Consider the following 21,260-nt stretch of genomic DNA (forward strand, 5'->3'; position numbering starts at 1 on the left):
ATGTTACTAAGTTCTGACCAGTGGAATGTAAATGAAAGTGATGTGTGCCATTGGGCCTAAGCTTTAAGGCAGTGGGCTTTCTTTCTCTACTATCTTTTCCCTCTTCCCATCATCTAGAATCTGACGGGACCTAAATTTGACTATGCAGATGACAAAAATGCCATAGGTGAAGGCACAACAGGGCACTGGAAGGGTTTCTGAATGTGGGTTCCTGAATAACTGTGGGGAGGAGAGCTGGCTGCCAAGCTAGATTGCTCAATTCAGAACAATTTTGTGAAAGAGAAATAAACTTTATAGTTCTTTAAGTCACTGTACTGTTGAGTTTCCTTGATCATTACTAATACACAGGGACATACACTTGAGAACAAAGCTGTATAGAAAGGGAGGCTCAGGAGAATGTAGCAGCTGCTTGAAGATCTTTCCATGGCTCCCTTGAGGCACAAGGAGCAGATAAGTCCCATATACCCCCAGAAGCAGAAGCAGAACAGATGCATAAATATGACCCAGAGACAGAGTTCACTTCCATAAAAGGAGAAACTTCCTTTCAGATTGTTCTATTATAGTGAGGGATGTCTTTAAAGGTAATGAGTTTCTTGTCAGTTCAGGTATGATAGCAGGGACTGGATGATCTACTAATAAAAGTGCTATAGCCAAGGCTCAAGCTTTGTTTGTGGGGTTGAACTAGATGATCTTTAAGGTCTCTTCCATTCCTAAGAGTCTAGACTATAGAGGAAAACAAATCTCATCCAATTAAGGACCTCGAAAAAGCAAGTGATGACTCACTGATGGAGAAGCTGGCTGTGCCTGGAGTTCAATTGCCCTAATAATCATCATCATCACAGAAGTTCTATTGGCTTTTTCTCCCTTTGATTAAAATCCTCAGAAATACCTTCAGGCTCCTTTCCAAACAAATGGCCCATTACAGAAACTCAATTTTAATCTGATCTCTCCTTCGGTAATTACATTCTTAGTCAGGGGAACAGGACATTCACTTAATGAAGGGGATGCAGCTCAAAGGGTAAGCACCGCAAATGTCTAGAAGTGAAGAGAATGCATTTGGCATGACATGCCTCCATCAAGGCACATTAGAAAAATGCTGTGCAGCATGGAAAAAGTCCTGGCTTAGAGGGGTCCTGTCTTGCCCTTGGCCCTGACTCACTTCCTCTCACTGTCTCTCTGCAATCCACTCTACCACCACCCAATCCATATTTCACAAAGGACTTCCCCAAACCCAAATATAATTAAGACTGTGCTTTAAATCTTTCCTTGAATCTCCACTGTTTTTGGATAAACTCTAATATGATCTACAAGCTCCTCAAACCTCATTATCTAGATCCTGCATGCCTCCTTCCATTATCAACAGGGTCGATTCTATTAAAGCCATACCTGGCTTCTTTTGGTTCCTAGAAATTGACTTGCTCTTTCTTCAGTGTTTGTATTTGTACACAGTGTTCTCTTATCAGGAACACTTCTCTCCCTTGCTATTTGTTTAGTTCATTTCTATTCATCCTTTGTATCTCAGCTTCTTTTCAATTTTATTTAAAAATCCCTTACTTGCACATACTATGTATCAAGTACTAAGTACTTTCTAAATATTAATTTCATCTTCTTTAAAGCTCTACAAGTAGGTACTATTAATATACCTATTTTACAGATGGGGATATTTTACAGATAAGACCCAGAGAAGTTATGTGACTTTCCCAAGGTCACACAGCTAGTACATGGCAGAGCAATGATTCCAACCCAGGTAGTCTAATTTGAGTCCATGCTTTTAACTTCTATACTACGTGGAAGTATCTTTTCCTCAGGATGATGTCTCTGCCAGGTGATCCCCCTTCTGTATTTATTCCACTGGAACACGTCACTCCATTGCGATTCAGTATGTAATGCTTATGCAATGCTGTCTTTCCTGCTAGACTGAGCGCTCTGGGAAGACAGGAATCCAATCTTTCTTGTCCATTGATCTACCTCTGGCCCACAGCATACAGTAGAAACTCAGTGAATGGCTTTCAGTTGGATTAATGAATATATAAATAAGACTCAGTTTTCTAATAAGTAAAATTAGGAAGTTGATCTTGGTCTACATTTTTTCCTATTGCTTTGAATAAGAAGGAGTCCTGAGTTCAGATGCTGGCCTTGATACATGTTGCAAAATTGTCATAGCGCAGATCATTTAAACTATTTGAATCTTAGCTGTTCCCTTTGTAGAAGAAGATTGGACTAGATATCCTTAAAGACTCTTTAAAAGCTCTAGAACATTTCAGCTATTTGTAATCAATGGATATTGGGGGGGATATGGAAAATTTTGATTATATTTGACTACTTTAATGTTGGCTATTTCTGACCTGATATAAAATCCTTAATGTATATACCACTAAGAACAGAGAACAATCTATAATAGGCTTGGAAGAACAATTAATTTTTCAGGCTCGGGAGAAATTTGGAGAATTTAGGAGTAATAGAAGACATGTTCAGTGAAGTGAAAAGGACACAAAACACAAAAGATAAATTTCAATTTACCAACTACATCATCTTCGACAAGTCAGTTGATTGGCAAATTCAGATTCTAAATTGAACTAACTTATCATATTGCTTAAGGATATTGCTTTCTCCTTCAAGTTTTATGCTTAATTTATAGGAGCTTATAGATCTGCTTTCTTTAGGGAAGCTTCAGTGGCTTCTGGTTTCCAGTCTTTTGCACTTTCTGCCCCCAGACAGTTCAACCAGGAACTAAATAAAGTGTTAGAAGTAATAACATGACCCATCAGATAATATCATCTCAAAGTGGCTAATATCATCTTCAAAACTTCAATTGGCAAGGAGTTATTTAGCCCTTATTATGCATCAGATTTTATGAAAGAACTCTGTCAAGTTCTTAGTTTTTGCTCTTTAGTGTTCTCACCTATAAAATGGGAAAATTTGAGTGCAAGTGCAGGAAGTTATGAATATTCAGGGACTTTGCAGGAAGGTTCTAACCTTCTATCTGGTCTGGTTCTTTGGTAGGAAGGTCCCCTCAATGACTATTTTTGTAGTGAGCTGTGTTTCCGATCACTGTAGGAGACATCACAATCTACCCAGGGCTCCCAAATCACAAACCAGCCCTCCTTGACTCCAACTCTAATCCTCTCTTTCAACAACCTGCTGGTTACCAAGCCCTGTCAATGCTAATTCTTGAATATCTCTTTAACATCTCAATTCTCATTTCTGTGATGAGTGCTACATGTATAGCAAAGATTACTGTAATAGTTTCCTCATTTGTTTTCCCATACCAGTCTCTCCTGCCACAGAGAAGATTCTTAAATTTAAGTTTGGCCATATGGCTTCCTTGTTTAAACACCGTCAATGATGCTCATTGTCCTCAGGATGAATTAAAACCTCTGGGATGTGATGTATAATGATCCCCACAATGTCGTTTGGAAATTTGGCTTTACCATTAATCTACCATTGGAACCTGAGGAAAGTTAGCTAGCCTCCTTAACTCTCTGTTTCTTCATCTGTAAAATAGGATAGTCGTTATCTACCCTATAGGGTTATGGTAAAGATTACACTAAATACTGTGTTTCTGGTGCTTAGTATAATGTCTAGAATGCAGATAGAGTGTATAAATATTTCTTTTTATTACCAATAAATCCAAATCTTATATATAATTGAGCAAGGAGAAGACAGTTATGGTAGCATAGAAAAGATCAGGAAAAATAGATGTATGAGCAGCATTTTATGCAAGTTCAGAGGCAAGGGGTCATAAACACTGACCAAGAAGTGACAGCGGCCTTCTCAGAGGAGGTAGTATTTGATCTAGGTCTTCAATGGTCACCTGGGGTGACTGAGTACCTTGGACAGAGTTTGTTGGCCCACTTTGATGGTTGGTTTACTTTGTCTCTTTCTGGGGCCTTACTCATTGAAAGTTGAAATAATTAGCATGGAGGTTCTTTTCTCCAGTTTATGATGATGCACTTGTTCTACACATAAAACTAGGGGCTTATTTTCCAATATAATTGATCCCTTAACCTTCAGAGACTCAAACATTCTCTCCACCTTCAAAACAATAGAAAATTAAAAGAACAATTTCTCTTTACCTTCTAAGTCTTGGCAACCTAAAATAGGAGAATGAGGGAAAGAACATTAAGGTCTCATTGATTTCAACTCTCCACAATGTAATGTGTAATTTTTCTCATTGGAATTTCAAGAACTCTTATTATTTAATCTGTTATTTATTCTGTTAAAGTACAGTCTTCCTTAAGAGCAAAAGGATTAATGGTTTCAAATTCCAGCATGTTGACCTTTATTCTGTATTAAAATGCTTATTTGAAACCACTCTGCCAGGACTCCCATAAGCCATTCTGTATTGAACATTGAAGAAATATAAAGTTTAACTCCCACTCCAGTCAGGAAGCAGGATTTTAGAAATAAAAATAGACTCTGTAATGTGCATGGATAGGTGCATGTAAGATGCTTTGTGGAGATGTGCATAGACCGGGTGAGCAAAGGCTTTGTTGAATTAGGGCCTACCTGCTCTGTTAAGCCTTGTCCCAGGCCTATCATGGACAGAAGCAAGATCATTTTCTGCTTATTTTCCTGTCACAAAAACACATACCTTTTCCTACGGCATGGAAGAGGGTAAAGATAAAACACAAAGAATGAATAAATCAATGAAACATTAAAAATAAAATTGAAAGTTTTAATATAGGGAGAACAGGAGAAAGAAGAGAATGCACATTTCATTGGCTACCTTGAGTCCATTAAGCACTTACTAGGAGCTTTTATGTGGTTTTATCTGCAAATAACCCTTTGGCTCACATAGTAGTGACTCTACCTCCTCGAACTCTCACAGCACTAAACCAATGACTTTTTCACAGGTCCTTCTTACCTTTTGTCATAGTTACTCATGCATGAGTCTTACCTACCAGGCTAGACTGGGGGCTTTATTTGAGGGCAGATACAGCTGTTATTTTAGTCATCTCTCTTTTCCAGAAAACCAGTCCCATATTTAGCTACCAATAGTGTTGGATTTTGTTTGAAATAGTCACTGGGAATCACCTCTTTCCTGTCTGTTCAAAATCTTCTGCACATCAGTCCCCTTAGTAATACTGCCTGAACAGGATCTATCTCCTACAAGGCTCTGAGAGCCAGGCATGGGCAGACATCCATCTCTCTAGCTTCCCCCTGGGACTTTGGCTTTTCACCAAGTTTGATGAAATTCCAGACTCTCTGAATAGTCTAATGAGTCCCTTTTGCTGTCATTTAAAATGTGTACTAATTGGCACCAACTCAAGAGATTCACATCTCATTTCCACAGTGTCCCAGGGGCTGGGCCTCCATTCAATCTCCCTTTTTCACTCGGCATGACACCAATACCCTTATATAGGATCTTCCTAATGAAATCGTAGCATTCTTGGCAGAATTCTTACTGTCCAGAGTCTGGGTTTCTTTCTTTCTTTCTTTTTTTCATTATCAATATCAGCTAAACAAATCCAACTGGAAGGTGGCTCCTAGTGTTGGACACATGGCATTCCCCAAGACAGAGTCAGAAAATAGTTCATCAAGAGACAAAGTCCTTGATTGAAGATGTCCTATGGCACTACAGGTACGATGGACATATGAAAGGGATAATGTTTTGAAGGGTGCAACAGACTGAGGTGATTGAAGAAATGCCATATAAAAAATAACCCTCATAAAGCTTACCCAGAGAATGTGCTCAATGAATGAGTCATTGCCCCTAATGTGTCATTCCACAAACTTAAAGAAAACATCTCACCTATGCCAGGCTCTGGGCTAGGAACTGGGGATATAGTGATAAATGAGAACTAGTGCTTGACACAATTAGTTCACAATCTAGGAGGGAGAGCAAGAGGCAAGGATGATCCTAGGCATAAAATGCTGGACTACAGGGAAGTACAAAGCACTGAGAGAAACAAAGAAGAAGGGATGCCTAAATTCATCTGAGGAGTTCATGAAGGCTTCAAGTGATGGTGACATTTGAACTAGGTCTTTAACACATTGACTGCCACACTAGAAAAAAATTTTCTTTGGGGGAAGTGTTTTACTATAAAAATAGAATAAAAACCCTGAAAGCAAAATGATACTTTCTAATTTAATGAAAAATTTGTTATTTTGTGTTGTTTTCTGTGTGTAAGTTATACACAACTTGAAAAATAGTTCTTGTGGCTCCCAAGGTGAAGAGACTTGTGAGTTTCATATGCTTAATGATGCCCCAGGCTCAAAACTAGCATGAGTTAAATACAACTCACATGGCAGATAATGTGTTAACTATGAGTAGGAGGTTGTAGAGTGGTTGAACTGAGAAAAAGCAGATGGACCACTTAGACAAAGGCCCATGATATATACATGAAATATACCTTGTTCTTTGAGTACCGTGAGCAGTTTGGAATGGATGGAGTATAGCATATCTAGTGGGAATGGAGGAAAATAGAGCTGGAAAAGGTTTGGAGCAAGACATTTGATGAGCATTGCTTTTCATCTTGCAGTCCAAATAAACTCTTATGATAATTTTGGGAGAGATGGAAATGGGCATGGGCAGTGCCAAGACTTGAACTCAGGTCACAGACTTTCAACCCTACATTTTTCACATAAGCAATATCTAGGAACAAAAATAACCAAGGATATTCAGTTTGAAAATAATATCACACATAAATACAGGCCACACATCAAAACACAAAAGTGACATATGATGCAGAACTCTGAATTCCCATAGAAACTGAACATCAAGTTAAAAAGGAACTCTCAATACAGTAGTCTCCCCTTATCCACAGTTTCACTTTCTGTGAAACTGAGAGTGGTTTCTGTGGTTTCAGTTACCTGCAATCTAAAAATATTAAATAGAAAATTCCAGAAATAATAAGTTTTAAATTGTGGGCTCTTCTGAGGAGCATGATGAAATCTTGTGCCATCTCACTTCATCTTGCTTCATCCCACATAGGACATGAATCATCATCCCTTTGTCCAGGATGTCAACTCTGTATATACTACCTGCCCATTACTCACTGAGTAGCCATCCTGGTTATCAGATGGACTATCTCAGTATTGCACTGTCTGTGTTCAAGTAACCCTTATTTTATTTTTATTATAGTATATTTTCACAATCGTTCTATTTGATTATGAGTCATTATTGTTATTCTCCTACTGTGCCTAGTTCATCAATTAAACTTTATCATATATATATATATATGGATATATAGGAAAAAACATAGCATATATAGAATTCAGTACTATCCACAGTTTCAGGTATCCACTAGATATTGGTATTAGAATGTAAACCTCAAAGATAAGAGGAAGGGAACTACTATATAATGATGTAAAAAGCAGGCAAATCAGAGGGAAGCCCGGGGCCCCCTTTTTCTGTGTGGAAGTCATTAAAAGTACAATGTTCTTAAAATTTTTGTGCCAAAATATAAGAATGACACAGAAAGCAGTGGACCTGGGTTCCAAATCCAACTATCTGTTCTCCTAAAGAGGTTCTAGGTATAGGGAGAAGAGAGATACAGAGACAGGAAGACAAAGAGACAGAGACAGAGGGAGAGAGAAGAAAGGGAGATAAAGACCAAAAGATATAATTATAAGCAGGTAGTCAGGGAGTGTCTGAGGGAGAGAATAAACATCTGCTAAGAGTCTCCTATATACTAGATGCTGTGCTAGGTACTTAACATAAGAGCATGTGGACTGCAACAAGGTTGGTCTCTTCTTTACTCATCATGGAATCATTACAGAACATTTAGCAACACCGAGTAATGTTTATGAATTCTAATGAGAAGCTGGTTTCAGCAGAAGCAAAAGTTTCTCTAAAGGGCACTGAGAGTCTTGATGATCAAGAAAATGATGGCAGAACAGACACACTTCAAGGAGCCCTTTATTTTACAACGTTGGAAGAGGATTCACAATACCCAGGCAACTTCCTAATTTAAAAAGTTTATAGGCTCCATTTCTCCTATCAAAGAAGATGCTTCTGAGTTTCCTCACTTCACTGTCCATATTATATGCCTGCCTATCCCTACCTTTTCTGTATTTCATTGCTGCTCCCCAATTCCCACCCCTCTGGGAAATTCTTGCCCTTTCTAGCCACTCAGCCATTGTCCTAATTGTTTACAATGAGAGGCAGCCTAGAGCACTAAACTAGGAGCGAGAGTCTTGCCACTTTCTAGTTGTGAGATCCTGGATGAAACTCTTCCTCTTTCTGAGCTTCAGTTTCACAGTTTGAAAGTGCATGGCTTCCAGGTTCCTTATAACTCAAAAATTTGATTATTATGTCATCCTTCAAGATTTACCTTAAGTCCTACATTCTCTAGCACGGGGGGTCCTCAAACTTTTTAGACAGGGGGCCAGTTCATTGTCCCTCAGATCGTTGGAGAGTGTGCACTGTGGGCCCAGGATGAGTTGGCTGCTAAGCAGGATAGGCAGCAGCGGCAAAAACACCTGGAGGGCCGGATAAATGTGCTAGGCGCCCGCATGTGGCCCGCGGGCCGTAGTTTGAGGATGCCTGCTCTAACAAGCCATCTCTAGTTACTTTGTCTACCTTCCTCTTTCCTCTTCTAGATTATATTGTTCTTACTTTTGGTCCTACTCATTTGGACAATATTAAAAATGTTAAAACTCTTGTCTCTTTCTAATGCAATAAAATACCTGTGAGGAAGTGGTTTTCCTAATTTTGTGCCATTCCATCTTTCCTCCCTATCTCCATGTGCACATCCTAAAGCTGAACTGTGCTCAATAAATATTTTAAAAATGGAGTGGGAAGGAATCCTGCCAACTAATGATGCTCTATTTCTGGGAGACTAACTGGAAATGGCTCCCTGAACCCTATATAATCAGTGTTCTGAGCAGACTGGTGAGAAAGGGCATTCCAGGCAGAGGGAATAGCATGAAGTACAAAATAAATGCTTTAGACTAAGAGATAGTATAATATTGTAGTTAAGAGTATAGGCTTTGGAGCCAAAACTCTGGCTTCCAGTCCTAGCTCTGCCACTTAATAGCTTATCCTCTTATGCCTCAGTTTCCCCTTTTATAAAATTTCAGGGCTACTAATAGTACCTACATCATAGAGTTGTTAGAATTAAATCAGTTAGTACATACAAAGTGATTGAAATAGTGCCTGGAAACATTGTAAATGTTCAATAAAGGTAAGCCATTATTACTTCTGGATCATAAAATTCATTCACTTATACTGATTCAGTCAAGGGTGAAAGGAATTGAGGCTGAGGTCACTGGTAGGACCCAGATCATGAAGAACTTTGTATAATATGTAAAGGAAGTTAGATTTTTATTCAGCAGAATAAATGAAGAATTGATAATTTAATAGAGAACTGAGGATCAGATTTGGGTTTTAGATCTCTCTGAGTCTTGTGGAAACTAAATTGGAGGGAGGTGAGAATGGAAGAGAGAAGAATTAAAAGGCTGTGAAAATAATCTATAACCTAGGAGGGATGTTTGGAAGCTTGGAACAGAGTGCCACAATTCCTTTCAGTGCTAAATGACTCCAAATATTATCTCAAAACCGGCCCTCCACTGGAGGATGGAAAGTGGGGCAGGCTCTCACAGGTTGACTTGTGAGACCTGTGGCTGGCAGTCAGCCACCTTCCTTATATTCTTTTCCCTTACCTGCTAGTTTCTAGGCACAAAATTCCCTCTTATAGAAACCTTTTAAAGCTGTAGCTACTCGACCAGCCCACATGCAGCCCCCATCCTACAGGGAGCCTCCGCGATTGTTCTGGTCTGTCATCCTCTCTCGGAGCTACCTAATCTTATATGACCAATATTTCAGGTGGCCATATAACTTACCACCCAAAGCAGGATACTTCTGGAAGTTAAAAAGAACACTGTCAATAATTATGTTGAGATGACAGGTATAAATAGGGACTATCTTGGGCAAAATAAGATTATATATATATACACCCTACCCGTACAGTAGTGAAGACACACTATTTCTTGCGGTCTTTCTAACATTTTCCTTTATCTCTATAGTAATTTCCAGCTGACAAAAAACTTCTACCCCATAGTCTCATTGATCCTCCCACCAGTCCTGGGAGTCTCCTGGGTAGGAACTATTTCTTTCACAAAGTGGTTTTCCTTAGGTCACCTAGTGGCTAGAACTATCACTGTGGCAATTTTTTAAGTGCCTGACTGTATTGGGGTTTTGTGGGAATTGATTTTGTCCCCTCATATTGGCAGTGGAAGAAAGGATCATATCATACTTCTTCTTTTCCCCTCATCTTTACCCTATCTAAAACTGGGGGAATGGTAGAGTTTTAGAAAGTTGAAACAAGTAGCAAAATGACAATGAATAAAAATAATTATGAATAGCTACTTAAATGGTATGGTAGGATTTCAAGTAATTTCTAATTTTTTCCTTACTCCTTTCTATATTGTAGTTAATATATACTATTATATAATGCTACAAAATGCTATTTTCATTTATTTTTTTCTTTTTTAAAGAAAGAAACCACTGATAGTCTTCAGTAAAACGGTCAATCTCAGTGGGATAAAAAACCCCATAAAACAAAAACATAGGCTTTTCACTAGACCTGGGTTTCCATCTTTATTCTATTCTGTAACCTTGAGTGAGTCGCATATGCCTTCGAGCTCCATTTTCCTAATGGGTAAAACAGAGAGACCATTGCCCACCTTACAGGGCTGTCATGAAGATGCCATAAGATTCAAAAAGCAAGAACCACAGGTAAGGGCCCAGCTTGTGGCACACTGTCAATATATGTTCAATTCCCTTCACTGGGGTGTTATTGATACAGCTTCCCAAGGCTTCTGACAAGCCTTGCCACCTCCTCTGCTCACAGCTCTGAAGCCACAGGAGGATGCTTGTGACAGCTGCTCCCCTTGGCATGCAGGCGGGGCTGTCCAGAGATGCTGGGTGCCTCATGTGGGGAGGCAGTCCTGTCAGAATCGCTGGGGGTTACTCATCCCGCCTTCAGGGTTTCTGACAGGATGTTTTGATAAAATAAATCTATTTTAAGTGACTGTAATGAAATACTAACCAGTTTCTGAAGGGCTTTTAAGATGTTTTTAAGAAGTTTCAGATCAAAGGCCCTGGGAAGGCAGACTTCGTGCATTAAATATTTAGTACTGATTCAGTCACTTGAGAGCAAAGTCATTTTGACATTGGAAGAGGAAGAAAGCATATTCCAGCTAAGGCCACACTTGAATTAAAGACACAGGCAATGGGACTCAGGACCAAGAGGCCACTCTCTGGCTCTTACTGGTAAAGGATGGAGGACATGACCTTGAAGACTATCCGCCTAAGGATTCAGGGTCTGATAGAATTATTCATGATCTATAGTAGTCAGGCAAATAGGCCCTCAGTGAGCCCTGACAGCAGGTATCTGCCTTCCCAGCTGCTACTACTGGTCTCAGTGCCTGTCATTCTGCACACTGCCACTTGGAGCTCACCAAGTGTCTGACACCTGCAATGTGCTTTGCAGTCCTTCACAGTCCAGCTGAGAGACATTGTCCTAGAGATCACACATGGACTCACAGAGCCCTGGCTGGTGAGGCTCAGTGTGAAGAAGACACATGCAGAAGCCACGTTAAAAGTTAGCACAGGGCTGGATCCAGTGTCAAGAGCTCCTGCCTAACTGTTCCAAGATTTTTCTAATATGTTACACTGTCCCCTCAATAACAAATAGCCACCACAGGTATGGACACAGAAGGAAAGGAAGAAGCCTAGAATGGGGTATAAAGTAGTGGTATTTGATCTATATCAGGTCATGGTAATTCTGGAACTCTGGTGGAAGCTATAGAATCCTCTCCCAGGAAAATGTGCACATGTATTAGGATATTAGCATATACCATCATTTGGCATCCTCAGGGAAGTTGAGGACCACTTTAAACACATTTTTTGTTTCCCCCTATTTATTTTACTGATGGGAATACTGAGGACCAAAGAATTAATCATCCATACAGCTAATGACAGACAGAGGAAAATTTGACTTACACCCTTAGTCTCAGGTTCTTCTTCCATAATCATTCATCCTCATGCAGTCAGATGTTCAACATAAAACACATCCTCTTAGTAAATAAACAGTGTTAGCTTATGGACGAACTTTCTACGAACTGACTTCGCTGCCCATTAGAGAAATAAAATATAGTTGTTTCATTCAACTCCTGAGTCTTTATGAGAATATAATTTTAAAAGTAAATTACATCATTTGTGCTATTAAAAAATGTGAATTGATGTGGTGATTTGCACTCAGAGTCAGTTACTATTTTAATTTGCCTAAAATTGCTCTATATAGTAGTCAGAAAAATAATTTTTAAGACTTTAGCTTTATCAGTTTTCTATATATAGCCCTCTAAAATATACCCTAGGAATATCACATTTTAAAGAATATGTCCACAATAAAAATAAATTTCTCAGATATGTTCATAGATTACTGTTCATAATAGTAAAATAGTATAAACATATTGAATGAATGGATAAACAAATAATTCTTCATTGCTTCTTGGACTTTTGGCTAAGATCAAGTGTAGTATCTGTTCTTATCAGTTTAATAAATGCATTCTTGAACTTCAGGCTACAAAACTCTGGTTTAAGGTCATAGGAGACTCAGTCAACCCAGAATGTGGAACTTTGAGTTTCTTGGGTGACTTTAGAAGAGTAATATGACAGTGGAATGTGATGACAGGGTTTGTTGATATATACAAGCCTAGATTATATCAGTACCTAGCAACTATGTAATATTAAGAAATTACTGTTTCTGAACCTCAGTCTCCTATTTTTAATGTAAGATAATATAACTTCATGCAGCTATTGGGAGTTTAAGTGGTATAATACATGTAAATAATTTAGAGCCCCTGGCATACATTCAATAGGTGTGAAGTTATTTCCTCCAGCATTCAGCCATCCAGTTTGGCTTTCTACCTTACAACTAAACTTTAGATTCCAGGAGGGAAGAAACTGTGTCTATTTTGCTCACAATTGCTAACTCTGAGTATACTGTGATAGGTGTTCAATATATACTGGGTGAATGAATTAAAAAGACAAGTGAAAGAACCAGATGGATATACAGTGACTTCCAGAGAGGGACCAGGGGCAGAAAAAAAGTACTAACTCTGGGGAAACTTCAAGTAATTCTTTTGGCCACAAGTCCCAAGTGTTTCAGAGCCCAGAAAAAGTAATGACTTAGGAACTGGGGAGTCAGACAAGACAATCTAGAGGAAGCTCTTCCTGTTTATCTCTGCTTATTGTTTCATTCCCGTCTACCAATATCACAGGCTTTGTTTTGTCCCACATGACAAGCCAGCCCAAGTAATCAGAAAACCTAGGATGAAGGGACCAGGTAGTACGGTAGAAAGAGGCAAAAGTTATTAGCTCCTGGACAAGCCGGCCCTGACTTTGACTCTCCAGGCACTGCTGTCTCTACCTGGAAGATTGGCTGTGCTCAGTTTCTGAGCCAGTCCTGACAGGGCAGGGAGTACAAGCAGTCTTAGTGTTCCCTACAGGTGGCTTCTTGAACTAGAAGGCACATCTGAGGTAAGCCCCAAATCCTTACATACCAATGAAATCAGAGTTCACCACAGTGCCTTTCTTGGGATGCAAGGTCAGTCTCAACCTAAACCTAGCAAGCCCTACCTCAGACCCTCACCATCTCCTCTTCTTGACACTGAAGAATGCTTCCAGGCCCCAGATAGTGATAATGGACAGAAGGGAGGAGAAGCCCTAGGTTACCACCCACCTGACTTCTAATACTAACTACTGTTTGGAAGTTTTTCTTGAGATGACTGAACACCCTTAGAAATACACGTTTGCCAGATGTTTCTGGATACTGACAGTCCTAGCTGAATTTAACACATTTCCCACAATCCCTGTCTTCCCCATTTTGATGACTTTATCATTCACCAATTCAAACAAGGCAGAAACCTAGAAATAATGCTTGATTCCTATCGTTCTTTCACCTACAACATTCAATTAATCATAGGTTCTGTGAATTTTAACCCCTAGATATTTCTTGAATTTCTCAACTCTTTTCCATCTTTCTTATTACTGTCATAATTGTTAGAGAACTCCCTAACAATGCTCTATCCTTGAATCCATCCTTCACATAACAGCTCAAGTATATTTAATATAAAATGAGCTTGACCTTGTAACTCCCTTGCTTATATTGACAATCTCACTACAACCACAGAACAAAAACCAACCACAAAAACCAAAAACTGTAGACCCTTCCTTCTATTCTAGCTTTTCTGTGTCACTCCTGGGCTCCTTACTTATATATCTTTAAGTAAGGGACACAATGACTCCTTGTCTGGTTCAATAGAATGAGATTAGGAAGTATCTCAGGTTGGAATAGGCTGCTATGGGAGGAAGTAAGTTCCCTGTGCCTGAAAGGGTATCTGTAGAGCCTGAATAACCACTGGGATGCTGTGGAAAAGCTCTTCTCTTGGACAAGAGACTGGTTATATGCCAAATGAGAGAATATCCTGTCCTGAAAGGGTTTCAGAATGGCATATACGTTGGGGACAATAACATCTCCTCCCTCCTCCAAACTTCCCTACGTGGACATCTGTATGAGAAGGTCCCACCTCAAAAAAAGCAGCTCCTCCTCGGAGACCAGCCTGAACCATAGCCAGCACAAGTGGGAAGCTGTTTTGGCATTTATTTCTCTGGCCAATGTAAGCAGTGTATAAATCCCAAGTGAATAATTCAGGGCTCCTAAAATAAATCAAATAGAGCCAAGATTGTCAAATGTGGTTGCTCACCTTGATCAAGATAACCAGATAAATGCCAAATCTTACATCTTTGTCCCACAAACATAACTTTTTAGGCATTCCTTACTAAGTGATGATAAAGAGACAAAGTCTAGAAGATAACAAAAACAGATACTTTGTATAGATCTTTAGAAATCCAATATGCTGTTAAATTATAGTTACCAATTGAGAAGCTAATGCGTGTGAGGGAATGTGAAAGCTGCTTTTTAGATATTATTATTATTATTTTTAATCACAAACTTTTGAGACAAATTTCTTAAGTCCTGATCCCAAATCCCAACTCTAACCAACTAGTTGTATGATTTTAGGCAAGTTATTTAATTTCTCTGCACTTCAGTTTTATAATTTTTAAAATGGACAGAGTAATGGAGTAAGCCTTTAAAAGTTGTTGTGAAATTATACAAGATAATATATACCAAAAGCTTAGCTAGCACCATGTGTGGCATATAAACACACTCAATAAATGTTAGCTTTGGTTTATATTACTTCTGACAAATACTCTTAAAAGTAAGGCTTATTTTTTCCAAATGTGCAGATGAAGAAACAGGCTGAGTGATACAGTATAATTTCCTTAATTTGGTAATGAATTGTGGTAAAGCTGGGATTCGGCATTGATCTGTGACTCCAAAATCTCTAATTTGAGAGAGTGGCAATGGTTAATGTTACTATTATGGCTATTGTTGTCCCCATGATCATCACTAATAATAGCATTAATAAAAATGCCTTCTCACCTGGGCATATAGCACTTTTGAATCTCCAAAGAAAATGTAGACACATTATCACAGAATTATCAGCTCTCAGGACTGTAAGTGACTACACAGAACCTCGTCCACACTCTTCATCTAAGGGTAGGAGCCAATTCTGTGGCATGTTTGACAGGTGATCATATATCCAGGTTGGACCTCACCAGTTCTGAGAGGAAATAACCAGAAAGAATTATTCCCGCATAGAACATGATTGGGCAGGGCAGAGACCCTATGGGATGGGAGGCTTTAGTATTGGGAAAGATCTCAGAGATGGAAATATACCTATTATTCTTCCTGAACACTTTCAGGCCCTCAGATTGTATAGAGGCGCTTCCTGGAGAAGGAAGGCTTCCTAGACCTAAGCAAGGGTGGGCCTCAGAGAAGGGCAGCCAAATGAGCTTTACTCACTTAGAGATAAGTGAGAAGGAACAGGAGCCCAGAGCATATCTAACTTCAAGAGAAGATGGAATTGTCCCACCTTTGCTTATACCTTCATTTGCTGATTTGTTTCCCAGCTCTGTACCTGTAGGGTGTAGCAGAGAATCATGAAATAGAGGAAGGCCTATGGCTTTGTTTTCTGGGGCAAAGATTTGGGGAAAGATGCTGGAAAGACTGAATCAGCTTCCTCAAGTAGGCTAATGGCAGAAAGCCCAGGAGAATAAGGATAGGAGCACAGTCACAGAGAAGATGGAGGCATGCTGGGTTCTCAGGCAAGTGAGGGAGAAGGCAAAATAGAGTCCGAGAGGCAATACTGCACTGCCCTGGGGGACAAAAGGATAAAGCCCTCCCAACCAGTGAATGCTTTCATGATCCAATTAGATTCCCATAGCAACACAGAGGTAGGCAGCAAAAGGATTCAGGCAGCAGAGAGAGTAAACATTTTGAAGTCAGATAGATCTTGGTACAAATGCTAATTCTACCACTTACTAGCTGTATGAGCTCAGGCAAGTTAAGTAACCTGAGCCCTGGTTTCTTCATCTGGGTAAGAGATTAATAATAGTCACCTATTGTTAATTGTAAAGATGAAATGAATATGGGGGATCAGGTAAAAGCACAGCCTAGCTCACAGTGTGCTATAGCCTGAATGTTTGCGTTCCCCTTCTCCTTTAAATTCTTACACCAAAGTCTAAATCAGTGTAATGGTATTTGGATGGAAAGACTTTGGGAGGTAATTAAGTCATAATTATGAGCCCTCATGAATGGGATGAGTGCCCTTATAACAAGCTAACAAGACCAGAGTTCTCTCTTTCTGTTATGTGAGGATACAACAAGCAGTCAGTAGTCTGCAATCTGGAAGAGGACCCTTAAAAGAACTCAATCATGCTGATGCCCTGATTTCAGACCTTCAGCCTCTATAACTGTGAGAAATAAATTCCTGCAGTGTATTGGTCAGCTAGACTATGGTATTTTGTCATACCAGCCCTAACTGACTAAGACATAGTGTATGGGAGAAAATGGCAATTAACATGGCTACAATGGCTCCTCTTTGTTGAAATGCTAAGAGCACAAGACTCCCTATCAGAAAATCAAGGTCAGGCTTCCAGGGACTTTAGACCTCTTGTGTTAGAAGAGTAATCTTTAGGGATCTTTCTGGGTCTAAACTTCAATGGTTTCAACTGCCTGTTATGCAGACATCATGAATGGAAGAAAGAGATAAAAACTTCCAGCCATCTATCTCCCCTCCATCCCTGTGAAATGGTAGCTTGGACAAACACTATCAAGATTGGATAATATTCTGCTGACCTAGTTAGAAAAAGTTGAGAAACTTTTAAATATGTATGAATATTATTGAATTAAAAAGAGGAGGCTGATTCAAATGGTTGCAGTGCATATTAATATCTTATTATCCACTTTAATGTAGGAAAGATACTGGAAACCTCTATTCTCTTCTTAGAAAAATAATTGTCTTTTAATGCCAAGCAATAGTAAATAAGCCAGATAAATCAAATGATATTGGGAGATGAAGTTAAATAATTTTGAATAAAGGGAGTATAGCATTCAATAAATTATTCTAAGATGCTATAGAGAAAAAAAGGTAGAATTTCTATACTCCATTTTCTGAAATAATAACTTTTGGGAAAGGAAAACAAGGAATCTGAACATTTTTAGCAATTTCTACTTTTAAGAGAGATATAAATTAATACACCTATTTGACAAATATTTCTTGAGAACCTATTGAGCAACTAGCAGTCACACCCACCTCTTTGTAGCCACAAGGAGAAATAAAATCTAGATATTTCTCTCTCTGGTTAATGAGGGGGACCCACATCCAGGACTGCTATAATCATAGCTTTAGCAGAAATAATGAGGAGTTGGAGCTCATGCATTGATAAATAGTATAATGCTTCTCTTGACCCCTTTAACACTCCCCCCCCCCAATTCCTATTGACATGTGAATTTACTCTTCTTGGGAAAATGAGTGGTCTAGTTGGGAAAATTAATTTATTTAAGACAATTTCCAATGCCATTCTCAGAAATAGATACTAGTAAGGGACATACTACCAATCATTTATATGTTTGTGGAATATCTCCTGTGTACCAGCAGTATGCTAGGCTCTTTGCTAGTTATTCATTTAATTTTCCTAATAATTCCAAACAATTACGAATGATTCCAAATTACAAATGAGGAGACTGGGGATCAAAGAGGTTAATGAACCTGTCCAGGGCTACATGGTAAAAACACAGTGCAAGCAGCACTAAAAATCAAATTTATTTAAATAAAAGCCCTTGATCTTTTTGTTAATCCATACTACTGACCTGGTAATAAATACATAGTATAAGGGTTACATCATTAAACTGGAGAATCTATGTTGACCATAGACCTGAGTCAACAAAAGGAAGGCTACGACTACTTACCTATTCATCCTTGCTCTTAATTTAGGAATAGAGAAGGCTTCAGGCCACCCTTGGGAACAGGAAGATATGCTGATGGTGTGTTCTCGTTGGAAGCCTGGAGGCCCCATGAAGTCAGGACTGGGGGAAATAAATTTCTTTCCACAGAAGCCAAGACTGTAGTCAAGTTTCAGACCTGGGCCAGGAACTAATGGGGCAGGCTCAGTTAGTTTGGGAAGCTTCAGGGTCCCAGAATCAGAGGGGACTGGAGATCTAGCAGCTCATTCTGTCTTTGCCATTATCCAGCTATGTAAACTTGGGTGAGTCCTTTTCCTTCTCAATTTCAGTTTCCCAAACTGCAACATAAGTAGGCTGGGCCAAATGATTCTTTAGCTTCCTCTAACTCCAAAATACTATGATTTTAAGATTCCAAATATGGCCTTTGCCAACAAGAGTTATAAACCATAATAATCATTATTTGTTGAGCACTTCTTATATGACAGCACTTTGTTATATTAACACTAATTAAATTTTCACAACAACATTTCCAAGTTGTTTTTATTACCCTTGTTTAAAAATGAGGAATCCTGAACTTCAGGAGGTGAGCCCCAGATAATTTGCCCACATTCATATAATTTATTACATATAATTTATCCACAGTCACGCAGCTCATAAATGGCAGAACCCAGAACTGTCTAACATGCTGCCTGACGCAGCAGTAGTTAGCATTTTCTTCAGACACGGTTGCTGCCTTGTGACTTGATAAGAGGCCTGAGTTGTTGCACAACATAAGCAAATCCTCCCAACTCCCACATGGAGGGCCCCTGTGGTGGGAGTCTGGAGGCCATGAGAACAAGAACAAGAAGAACTCTCCCAAAAACTGGCCCCCGATTGATGGTTGGTAGTCAATGACGGGTATGACTCCCCATGGAGGGGGGCGACCTAACACAGACACAACCATGAGGGCCAAGGAGGAGACGCCGCCTGGGATTGAGACCAAGAAGCATTCCAAATGGCTGCATTGTTTTATGTTGCCTATCTCGGCCTTGGCTTTTGAGCTCTGTCTGGCACCTTAACTTTAGTAACCGTTAAAGGTCTGAGACCATGGGAAATTGTTCCCTTTTGATATAACTCCGGAATTGACTGATATCGCCGCTATGCTCACATGCTCACGTACAAGGAACTAACCTTAGGTCTGGGGAGTATAAAAATAAAGCTACCGGTGCATTGGCCACTCGAGTCATTGTCATTTCCATGTGCTTCTGTCGTGTTATTTTATGTTCTGTGTCATCCCCCGTACTGTAATCGGGCCACGTCAGGTTGTGTATCTGCCTTTATCATAGTTCCTACCTAGCCTATCTTTCATAAAATTGGCTCACAATACATTTTAATGGCTTAATGTGATTTATGTTTCCTCCCTGCATCCTCAACCTCCTTCTCCACAGCCTTCAGCCAATCTTTAACATGACAGGAGGATCATTTAACTTTCGACTCTCCACCACATCCCCAATATACCATCCTCTCATCCATTATGTATCCTCCAAGATACAGTACAAATGTTACCTCACCTAAGCAGTTCTTTCTGATTCTTCAACCAGGATTCCATATACCTACAGTTCCTTTCTCATTGCCCACCAATCAACTACTCATTGATGTCTCCTATATATTACCATGTATTAGTAGTGTAGCTTTAGACAAGTTACTTAACCTCTCTGTGCCTCAGTTTCCTCATTTGCAAAATGGGGATAATAATAGTAACAGCTTCATTGAGTTGTTAAAGGATTGAATGAGGAAATAAAGAACATCGAGTAGTATTTGGCATGTAGTAAGCACTCTATAAATGTTATCTATTTTCATTTTTATATGACAAATTCTATGCTTTCATAGAGCTTACAGTCTGATAGGGGAGATATGGTATTATGAATGCATTATATCCAAGCACGTACAAACAATTCAGAAAGGATTTTCACTTCTATTATCCAATATCTACTAGAAGCTTTTTGTCATGACAGAAACCCTGAAGTCAAATTATAATGTCTCATTTGCAGATGAGGCCTGGAGAAGTTACTTGACATACTAATATAAATGGCAGAGCCAAAATTCAAATCCCAATATGGCTCCAGCCTTGACAATCTTTCTATTTCAATTTTGATCAAATAAGGGGTCTCTCTGGATATTTATTGGGGTGGGGGATGCTAACGTATGAGGAAACAGAAGCACAAAGATGTTAACTGGTCTAAGCTCACATAGTTAATGAGTGGCAGAGTCAACCTATGTATTCCACACTATATTAACTTATGTATCAATTTCCTTCTTACTACCTCATAGGTGCTCAGTTAATGCTTGCATAAAGAGTAGATTTAAACAAAGAAACCTTTCAAATGGGTCTGGAAGTGAGAGGAGTCACTAATCTTAGAGCCAGCAGCTGGACTTCCAGCTAGAGCTGTCCCACTAATTTGCTGGATGACTCAGGAAAGTTACCTCCTCTCTCTGGGCCCCATGTCTCCAGCTGCAGAAAGAGAGAGAGAGGTTTGCAAATATGGTTAACAGTTAAGTCCTTTGTTCAAATTAAGTAAATGGGGAAGGCCAATAAACAGGGACTGCTTCACTGTGTGATAGGGAGGACAACAGAGGTCAGTGTCCTGACTTCAGAAGCACCTCCTTCTCCTCTTTTCTTAGTTGGCCCCTAAGGTACTGTTCAGAGTCCAAATTACTCTTTAGAAATACAGGGAGCACAGTTTTAAAACTCCAGAACTAGAGGAACTTAGGATTTTTCTTGGCTTTGACATTCTAGCATAAAAGAAATGCGCTTGTGCCCTAATGTTTTATACCTTCTGATTCAATAAAATGAAAATGTGGCTTCAGAGGAAGTGACAAAGTATGACCATACTCAAAGGTACCAAGAAGAACTTATGGCTCTAACAGCATGAATTCTCCATCTGCCCCAGTCGTAGA

General features: G+C 39.3%; 1 protein-coding gene and 1 pseudogene across 5 annotated transcripts in view; one reads left to right on the top strand and one right to left on the bottom strand.

The window, feature by feature from the left end:
- The window catches only part of AGBL4 (AGBL carboxypeptidase 4), a 1,333,072-nt gene that overhangs the window by 482,159 nt on the left and 829,653 nt on the right, over positions 1-21,260 (bottom strand). The window lies entirely within an intron of this gene.
- Positions 12,454-12,570, top strand: LOC142869634 (uncharacterized; annotated as a pseudogene).

This window comes from Microcebus murinus, chromosome 2 (genome assembly GCF_040939455.1).
Source record: "Microcebus murinus isolate Inina chromosome 2, M.murinus_Inina_mat1.0, whole genome shotgun sequence".
In the NCBI taxonomy this organism is placed as follows: Eukaryota; Metazoa; Chordata; class Mammalia; order Primates; family Cheirogaleidae; genus Microcebus; species Microcebus murinus.